The sequence below is a fragment of the Sciurus carolinensis genome, chromosome 13, assembly GCF_902686445.1.
Source record: "Sciurus carolinensis chromosome 13, mSciCar1.2, whole genome shotgun sequence".
NCBI classification, from domain to species: Eukaryota; Metazoa; Chordata; class Mammalia; order Rodentia; family Sciuridae; genus Sciurus; species Sciurus carolinensis.
Window position 1 is genome coordinate 51891253 of NC_062225.1, and position 10872 is coordinate 51902124.

Sequence of the window (10872 nt, forward strand, 5' to 3'; positions counted from 1 at the left end):
CTAATTCACAGTAAGTATGGGGGGATAGGAAAGAATAGAGTTAGTTTATATTAGGTAGAGGAGAGTGAAGGAAGGGGAAGGGATATGGGGGAAGGAATGATAGTACAGTGAAATAGACATTACCTCAGGTACATGTATGACTTCATGACTGATGTGATCCTACAATATGTATAATCAGAAAAATGAGAGATTACACTCTATTTATGTATGATCTATCAAAATGTATAAATGCACTCCACTGTCATGTACAACTAATTAGAACAAATAAAATTTTACAAATTTATTCAAAAAGTATCATTTAATAACATAATAATATGTGTGCATTTTTAAAGAAAAATGTAATTAATGCCAGGCAGGGTACTATATTCCTGTAATCCCAGCAACTTGGGAGGCTGAGGTAGGAGGATTACAAGATTGAGACTAGTCTCAGCAATTTAAAAAGACCCTGTTTAAGAAAACAAAAACAAACAAATAAATCAAAAGAAAAAAAAATGGAAGAAGGGGGAAAAATGGAATTAGTCATTTGTGAACTCAGATTAGTTTTTTAATTGTTTACTTGGATCATGATTCAAGTTAGAATCCTAGAAGGGAACAATCTCTATGAAACATCAGACTTAATAATAATGATGATGTACTATTCTAATAATAACAGCTACCAGTTGCTGAGAATTTAGCATACTCTAGAAATTGTGCTAATTTCTTTAAAGGCATGTAGCTTATAGTCATAATAATACATAAAATTACTGATCCTTAAAGTATGTATAGTACATGGAAGCAATCAGTTGTAAATTTTTTTTTACTAAAATCATATAATGTACTTTCCCATTCTTGCTCTCAGTTGTCTCTCAATGCTGTGTGGTAGGCAGAGAAAATATAATTTGCTCCAATTTACACTGAGGATCAAAGATAGTAAAAGAGGTTCTACGTTTCAGTTACAAGTATTGTTTTTGAGCACCTATAACACGCCAAATGTTTTCCTAATTGCTTTCACATGTGCTATGGCACCCTGTGGGGTAGGTTCAAAGAGGTTTTACAACCTCCTCAGTGTGTCAAGACTCTGAAATCCATTTTTCAACTGAGAACTTTTGATTAAAGATCAACAAAAAGACTTCTGTGATCATGAAGCTGTCAGTAATGAACAGAGCTGGATATTGTTGCAAGTGCAGAATACTTTGGAAGCTCAGTTTCTCTGTGGGCGCACCTCATTTAAGTAATATATAATATTGGTGAACTTGTTAGGAGAAACCCTACGCTCGGAACTTCATGTGCACCATAGTAAGTGGGTGAACGATTGAGAATGTGTTTAGTAGTTCTGTCTCCAGGGAACTTAATCTATCCTGATGCAAACTTGCTTCTTGGGCATTACCAGGCCTTCCACCAGGCAACTGAGTCAACCGGCTTTCCAAAGCGAGCAGTCTTACTTCTTGAATACTCCCTAGTCCCATGAATACTAATTTGCTCATTATTACCTCAGTGAACTAAGTGATACTCTTTTGGCTTGAAATAGTTAATGATTCTTCTAATTGCCTAATTTACTCCTGGGGAACACTCTTTACAAGAAGAAGCTCACTGAATGCAAAGTACTATGTGCCAGATGCTTTTCTGTCTTCCTGGGAACACCTAGGAATCTGTGGAAGGGAGACCTCTCCTTTTCCTCCCTTAACCTGTAGGAGATGCAGTCCAACAGCAATACTCGGAGCAACTGGACTTGAATCCACACAATACTGTTATTATTCCTTTAGGAATTTTAGAGGAGCTAGAAGAGCCACAGAACAGTAAATACTCTTAAAAATGGAAAGATTAAACAGAGTCTATTCTACCTGAAATTAAATTAATGAAAATATTTCCAAAGTGATTTGCTCATATCATTTTAAAGAAAATGGACTAAACAATGTCTAATCTTTGCAAACTATTTCAGGCTCATTATTCTAGCACAGACAATAATTGATGTACAGAATTCTCTCAAATCTAGCATGTAGGACTCCTTTTTCAAATGTCTAATGGCTAAATGCAAATGACTAGATAATTTTCTTGATTCTGCCCATTCTTAACTATCCAATGCACTTTTGATTAATTATAGTATGTTGTATGTTGTGGTCTTTTAAAGAAAATATTATTAGGATGGGAAAAATCAAAACCAAGCAAGTATCAAATATTTTTTAAAAATTATCTTGTTATGGGACCTGGGGTTGTAGCTCAGTGGTAGAGTGCTTGCCTCATATGTTTGAGGAATGGGGGTTCAATTCTCAGCACTGCACATAAATAAATTTTAAAAATCCATTGACAACTAAAAAATATATTTTGCAGTATTTTATTCTATTTAGTTATAACAAATCTTTATTTACATTGCAGGATACAAACCAACATTCATTGTAAATTTTTTTGTTGTTTGTTTTTTTTGGTGGGGCTGGGGATCGAACCCAGGGCCTTGTGCTTGCAAGGCAAACACTCTACCGACTGAGCTATCTCCCCAGCCCCCATTCATTGTAATTCTTAAAAAATGGTCACAAAAGGACCTTAGTTATGAGGAAGCAGGACACTATTCCAAACAGCGGTCAATTGTCCATAAATATTGTGTTTCAGTGTTGTAATGAAAAATAAACCATTTATGGAAAGAGAACACTGAGAAATTTTTCATTGCAAAATTAATAAAATAGGAGTAAGAAACAATATGTCTTATTTACAATATCAACTTACCATGTCCTCCAATAACTTTGAAAATCAAGATTGAATAAATGTCCTTCAAGAGAATGATAAGCATATGCAAATTAACATTAGCAACAACCTTGTTCACTAGTTAACTTTATGTAAGTCTCCTCCAGGCTGATTGGAAGCTCAAGCAAGTTTTCTGACCTTAAAATTGTATGTACATATAGACATATACACTTAAATTCTTTGATTCAAATCATATTACAACTTTTCATCTTAAAATTATTATTTATGTTTTTTTTACAGACTGCATTTTGATTCATTGTACACAAATGGGGTATATCATTTCATTTCTATGGTTGTGAGCGATGTAGATTCATACCATTCGTGTAATCATACATTTACATAGGGTAATGATGTCTGTCTCATTCTACCATTTTTCATACTCCCCCTCATTTCCCTCTATGTAATTTAAAGTTCCTCCATTTTTCTCTCACTCCCCGCTCCCATTATATCAAGAACACAGACAATAGATGTTAGCGTGGATGTGGGGAAAAAGGCACACTTTTACATTGCTAGTGGAGTTGCAAATTGGTGTAGTCACTCTGGAAAGCAGTGTGGAGAATCCTCAGAAAACTTGAAATGGACTCACCTTTTGACCCAGTTCCCCACTCCTCAGTTTATACCCAAAGGACTTAAAATTAGCATACTACATTAAAGCAGCCACCTCAGTGTTAATAGCAGCTCAATTCACAATAGTTAGATTGTGGAACCAACCTTGATTCCCTCCAACAGATGAACAGATAAAGAAACTGTGATACCTATACACAATGGAATATTATTCTGCTATAAAGAATAATAATATTATGGCATTTGCTGATAAATGGATGGAATTGGAGCATATCATGCTACATGAAATAAGTCAAAGACTGAATGTTTTCTCTGATAAGTGGATAAGGATAAAAAATATTTTTTAAAAAAATTATCTTGTTACACCGAAAATTTAGAGAGAGACATTTTTTGAATATGAGGTTAGAGATTCTGACACAAGGGTGGATTATCTGGCTGCTAAAGCAGAAGATGGAGCCTTGGACTTCATTATTAGAACTGTGGTCCCTATGAAATCAAGTCTTTGGAATAAAATGACAAATTACAGTTAGCATAGAAGATTCTGGGCAGAATGGTGAGAGCACATGGAAACAGGTCACATGAAGAAAATGGAAAGGACTGATAGGCCTGCAGCTCAAGTGAGTAGAATGGGAAAATAAACCACAAAGTTTGAGAAATACCTTCCCATAGTAGGCAGGAGAAGAAATGTCAAAGATTTATTAGTAGAATAAAAGTAGTAAGTATAAAAAATGCATTATCACAGGAACATGGGAGAGAAAAAAGAAGTAAAGAAGAGATAGTGCATAGCCTCAAGGGTAGCTTGATAAATCTGAAGTCAGTGGAGCTTTCAGCAAAATAATAGACATAGAAGCCAAACGGACAGGGGTTATGTAATGTTAAAGAAGAAATAAATCTGAGAATGAAAACTTTTTTTTTTTCAGGAATTTGGCTACTACTTGAAATAGTCATCTAATTTTTTTAAAAACCCATTTAAAATTTAAAAAAATTTTTTTTTAAATTCCATTTCCCCAATAAGCAAAAGAAACATGCCATGGTGTTTTGATTTGAAAAGTTAAAATGATTTATTGCAACCTAAATGGAGTTTCTTCTCTTTATTATTCTTCCATGAATGTGAAAAACTTTTTAGAACAATAGGCCCTTTGTATCTGAGATAAACCAGGTGGGTGTGCACAGTACATGTGTTTGGAAACAGCTGTTACTGTTTGTGCACTGGTAATTACACTCAAGAGGCCATGTTGTTCAAGAGCAACAATAGAGCTATCTCCCTATCTCAGTGAATGGTCCAATGCAGCCCCCTGTTATCACTGAACAGGTATATGTTGTGTTTGATGCCCGCTGCCTTCTGCATGTGCTGGACCACAATGGTGAAGGACAGCCAGCTTTTTACTGACATGATTGAACTCAGAGGATGCAGAATAATTTAATCATAAAAACGAAAACTAGAAGCTAATTAACCCAATTTCCTAACCGTACAGGTGAAGAAACAGGTGTTGCCATGTTGTTTGAGGGACCTGAGGTGATGACCAACTTCCTAGTGAAACTAGTAGGACAATCCATGGTTTATATTTGAAATTTCTCAACCATCTTGAAACTGTTCATTTTAGCTGCCTTTTCTCTCTTGGTTTCTACATTCAAATCAATGAGAGGAGATCACAAGTTAGTGCACGATTTGGCATAAGCATAAGGAAGAGAAGTAGTGGGAATGCGTTAGGGATGGAGGGGAATTGAAAGCAGTCAAAGCACAGGGGGAAATGTCACAAGCATAAACTGGGACAGGCGAATATAGTTCACGAAGACCTGAAACTTGCAAACCTCCAGGCAGAAATGAACTTGAGGAATTCTAAAATGATTGGAAAGGAACGAGCCCACATCTACGTCTGAATGTGTAGTTATATGTTTCTGCTACACATTCAGCTGTCCACTAGGCATCAAGAGGATTCCTGAGAAAAAAATCATACCCCTGTCCTCTAGGAGCATCATTGGCCACTAGTGTAGATACAGACAGATCTTCCCTAGCACTTAGAAAAAGCCAGTCACTCTTCCATTGCTTGATGCACAGTCTCATCACAAAACGGCCACGATACAGAAAGGAACTATCATTGTTTCCATTTTACAAATGAGGACTTGAAAAAGAAGTTATATAGCTGGGTGGAGTGGTGCATGCCTGTAATCCCAGTGGTTCAGGAGACTGAGAATTCAAAGGTTCAGGAGGATTGAGAATTCAAAGTGAGGCCCTAAGCAACTCAAAACCCTGTCTCGAAATTAAATATACCAAAGGGCTGAGAGTTGGGCATGTGGCTAAGTGGTTAAGTGTACCACGGTTCAATTCTTGGTACCAAAAAAAAAAAAAAAGAAAGGAAAAGAAGTTATATACTGTATTAGTTTTCTAGGACTAATATAAGGGCTACAACAAAATAGCATTAACAGGATGGCTTAAAACACAGAAATAACAGAAATTTAATTTCTCACAGTTTAGAGGACAGCAGTCCAAAATCAAGGAAGTTGGCAGGGTCATAATCCCTCTGAAAACTGCAAGGAGAATCTTTCCTTGCCTCCTCCTGGTTTCTGGTGGTGAGCTTCGGTTCTTGCCATTGCCTGCTTTGTAGATTTATAACTTCAACCTCTGCCTCTTATCACAGGACACTCTCCCTGTGTGAGTTTGTCTTTTTATAAGAATACCAGTTATACTACTTTAGGGGCCTCTCCTACTTCCTAATCCAGTAAATTCTCATCTTACCTACTTATATCTGAAAGAACCCTTCTCCCAAGTAAAGTGACATTCTGATGTGCTGAGGGTTAGACCTTCAATATACCATTTGGGGGACACAAGCCAACACACACATGTAACCCATCAAAGTTCACTTAGCTACTGAAGCAAGGGAGCCAAGGTTGTCTTATTTCAGAAACTATGTATTTAACTGTTACCCTATTAGATGGTTAATTACTGCACTCGGTTCTTATAAAATGGAGTTATGACTGTATCCTGCAAGGATGTTGAAGTTATCGGGATCTAGTTAGATTGTGAACAAGGGCAATCTTAGTTTTGCTATATAGACAGAAGTTGCATTGTGTGGTGAGTATTTTTGGAGAAATACAGGGACTGAAGGAATACCACTGGAAAAATAAATATCAAGACATGTAAGAAAATAATAAGTTCAAAAATCCTGTGAGTAGGAAAATTTCATAAAAGAAAATTAACTTTGATGATAGATAAAAATGAGCCAATACAATCATATCTATAGCAGCAATGTGTTTAAATCTGCAACATAGCCAGGCACAGTGACACATGCCTCTAATTCAGCTACTCAAGAGCTGAGGCAGGAGGATCACAAATTTGAGGCCAGTCTGAACAACTCAGTGACATCCCGTCACAAAATAAAATATAAAGGACTGGTGATATAGCTCAGTGGTACAGTGCTCGCATAGCATGTTTGAGGCTCTGGTTTCACTCCCCGGCACCACACTTACACACTTACACACACAATTGTGTGTGAGCACACATACACACACACACACACACACATAACCTGCACAAAAAATACCACTCACTCAAATTCTTTTCTTTTGAAGAAGGAAAGATATGGAAATGATTATCAAAGTGGGAGTGGCATTGCTATTTGAAAATCAATAGGTCTTCCTTCTAGTAATCATAAACTGGAAATTGCAATCAGCCTTCCCACTGAAGACAACTGAAAATGTTATAAAGAAAGACTGTGGTAGGGCAACATGACAGGTAGGAGTTACTAAGCTGAAATCTGGCAGAAGACAGAAATTCAGATAAGTGAGCAAGGCATTTAGGATTGTTTTCCCTCTAGTGGTCTTTTCCTAATTCTTTGGGAAAAATAATATAAGAGACCAGGCAGGGACCTTGAGAGCACAACATGTTTATGGAGACAGTGGAGTTCAGGATTCAACAAGGTTGGGAGCTGGTTGAAACCTGTATATTTAGGGCAGATCTTCCCTCGGGTGAACATTACAAGTAAGAGTCAAGGAGGAATATAGTAGCTGCACTAAGGATTATAGTTCATCTTCAGATCATCCCAATTCTTGGAAGACTATTGTTTTAGTTAGCTTTTCATTTCTGTGACAAAAATACTGACAACAGCAACTTAGGGGAGGAAAAATTTATTTGGAGTCACAGTTTTAAAAATATCAGAAGGCCAATTCCATTGATCTGGGCTCAAGGTGAGGCAGCACATCATGGGGGAAGGGCCCATTATGGAAAGCTGCTCAACTAATAGTAGGTCTGTAAGCACAGAAAGAGTGAGGAGGGAGACAAACGGCCCACAGAAATGACCTTTCCAGGACACACGCTCAGTGACATACATCCTCCAACCTCACTGCACCTAACAAAGATGAACTAATTTGGTTATAACTCTCATAATCTACTCATCTCACCTCTAAATATTCCTGCATTAACAGAACATTTTGGGGGTATGCCTCATACCCAAACTAATAATTTTCCCCTGACTTCCAAAATCTCATGTGCATCTCACAATGTAATAGGCATTCAGTCAACTCTAAAAGTCCCATATTTTTAACAGTTCCAGATTGCCAAAAAGTCTTAAGTTCAAAGCCTCCTCTGAGATTCAAGACAAAATCTTATCTGTGAGCCCTTCCAAAACCAAGTTACACACATTCAATATAAAGTAGCACAGAGTAACCGCTGCCATTCCAAAAGGGAGTGAACAGGCATAGAAAGAAGGTATAGGGTCAAAGCAAGACCAAAACCCATCTGGGCAAAAATTTCCCTAATTCTGTGTATGGCATCTAGGAAGCATGTTTGTGAGATATGCTCGCTAAAGGGATTAGGTAATATGCCTGTTTGGCCTTGCTGGTTGCAATGCACATGTCTTCTCTTTTCAACTGACTTTCTCCACAGACAGCAAATTTTCTTCGCAGACAGTGCACATTATTGCTATTTCTTACTTCCTGGGATCTCTATTTCACCTTCAGTTTCACCTTCACAGTTTCTTGCAATACCCTTCAGGGCAAATTGCGGGAACTCTGACTCTGCTACACTTTGCTGGTCTCACAGGCCTTCCTTTGACATCTCAGTGGAAGCCTCCACAACCCTCTAACTCCAGCATCCTGAATTCCTGTAGAACCTATATCATGTGAATGAGGCCAGGCTCTGCAACCAGCTCATGTAATACCTGGGCTCCTTGGAATCACAGCTGCAGTGGTTTATGAGTGCCTGTGCAGCTCAACATGATGAAAAAACAAAACAAAACAAAACAAAACAAAACTTCCCGTGACCCCCTGTGCAAACAGAGAACCCCAAGATCTCTTCTCAAAGCAAGTTTATCTTCTACACTGTTGAACCTGTATTTGGTGTGGTCTTGCAAATTCCTAAGATGTGCTCAAGGTATCTTTTCTATTGTCTCTATGTAAAGTACTTAGCACTTCTTTAGATGTAGAAAACTCTTCAACAGCACATCTTCCTTGACTCCAGCTTTACCTATAACTTTCTGGCCAAATTGCAAGTTTAAAAAATTCTTTAGCTCTCTGCTTTTTTGCTCCTGATTTTCATAATAAGCCTAGCTAAAAGTTACCAATAATCTATGCCACAGAGTGAATGCTATGCTGCTTTGACATTTCCTCTGCCAGATTAATTCACCCCTCACCTTTAAATTCAGCCTCACACAAATTCTCAGGACATGGGCAAAATGTAGACATGTTTTTTTTTTTTTTTTGGTTTTTTTTTTTTGGTTTTTTTGCCAGAATGTAACAGGAATGGCTTCTAGTCCAATTCCCAACAGAGTACTCATTTCCCTCTGAAACCTAACAAGCACAGTGCACATTTCTATTGTCATTCTAGTCTTCTAAGCTCCACCAGAGTCACCCATTAAGCTTTTCTTACAAGATTCTAAAGTTTTTCCAGTCTGCATGTCTAAACTGTTAAAATTATTTCCAAACTATTTACAAAAGCTTCTGAACCACCCGGTCAGGTTAGTCACAGTAATGACTCCACTTCTTGGTACCTATTTCTGTTTTAGCTAGATTTTCATCACTGTGACCAACACCTGAGAAGAGGGGATGTTTATTTGGGGCTCACAGTTTCAGAGGTCTCAGGTCCATAACTGGCTGACTACATTGCTCTGGACCCAAGATGAGACAGAACATCATGGGGGAAGGGTCCTCTGGATAAAAGTTGCTTAGTAAATGGTGGGATCAGGAAGCATAGAAAGAGGGAGTGGGGAGAGAGGAATGGGCCATAGGAGCAATAATCTTTTCAGGGGATGCCCAGAGAGACCCTGCTTCCCTCAGCCACACTCTATCTACCTATAGTTACAACCCATCTGTGTAGTCAAACCGGATGCACTGATTAGGTTATAACTCATAATCTACTCATTTCACCTCTGACTATTCCTGCATTAGAAAGAGATTATGGGGGGCACCTCAAATCCAAACTGATAGTGTCCACAGAGTTCTTTCTGAACAAACCAAAGTTCCTTGTGGAGGAAGATAGCATTAACCTTGTTCTCATATTATCTCTACAGATAATATTTCAAAGGCATTCTTCGGCACATAATAAAAATATAGCCAGATACACAAACTCACAAAAATAATTAAGGTAATAGTAAAAAAAAAAAAAAAAAAAAAAAAAAGACAATATATCAGACAGATTTAAATAAAAAGTTGAGGCAGACAAGTAGAAATCATGAAAAAAGGAATTAGGGGGCTGGAGAGATAGCTTAGTTGGTGGAGTGCTTGCCTTGCAAGCACAAGGCCCTGGGTTCGATCCCCAGTACTCAAAAAAAAAAAAAAAGAAAGAAAGAAAGAAAAGAAAAAAGAAATTAGGAGCAAAAATAATTGAAGTTTTAGAATTTTGAAACACCATAAGCCAAATTAAGACCTCATCAGATTAGACACAGTCAAAAAGGAGAATTAAAGAATGAGCCTAGAGTGATGGCGTATGATACAAGTAATCCCAGAGGCTCAGGAGACTGAGGTAGGAGGATAGCAAGTTCAAAACCGGCCTCAGCAAATATAGTAAGACTTGGGGAGACCCTGTCTCAAAATGAAAAATACAAAATTCTAAGGATGTGACTCAGTGGTTAAACACCCCTGGGTTCAATCCCTGGTGACAAAAAAGAAAAATAAATAAATAAATAAATGATTGGGAAAAATGGTCAGAAAACACTATCTAAAATAATTTAAAGTTTGAAAGATCAAAAGAAAACATGAGTCCTTGGTGAAGAAAAAGAAGAATGAAGTGTATAGAAATGTAGGATTCATGTGTATCTGGTTTCTTGAACATTATCATTTTCATAAAATATCTTTTTTTAATCATTGAAATGCTTTTTTTCTTACATTCCATGCTGAAGCCTCATTTGAGAATTACCCAACACTAAATAAAAAATATGACATCAAATTTAAGAAATCACATGGAAATTAAGAAAGATCAAAACCAATTAATTCAACAAGCAAATAACAAAAAAATGTAAGTATATCCTGGTAAAACTTCTGGAAACTGAAGTCAAAGAGAAAAATCTTAATAACAAGTAGAACATCCACTGACTTCTTCAGTGCATCAGTAGAAGTCAGAGATGGTTTTCTATCTTCAAGATGCTGGAAAAAATAACTATC

The 10872-nt window shown here is 37.2% G+C and overlaps 1 non-coding gene across 1 annotated transcript; it reads right to left on the reverse strand.

Moving 5' to 3' along the window:
• Positions 1-2399: 2399 nt before the first annotated feature.
• Trnaa-ugc (transfer RNA alanine (anticodon UGC)) lies at positions 2400-2476 on the reverse strand. Its single transcript has one exon. It is a non-coding gene; the product is annotated as a tRNA-Ala (tRNA).
• Between the last annotated feature and the right edge of the window lie 8396 nt (positions 2477-10872).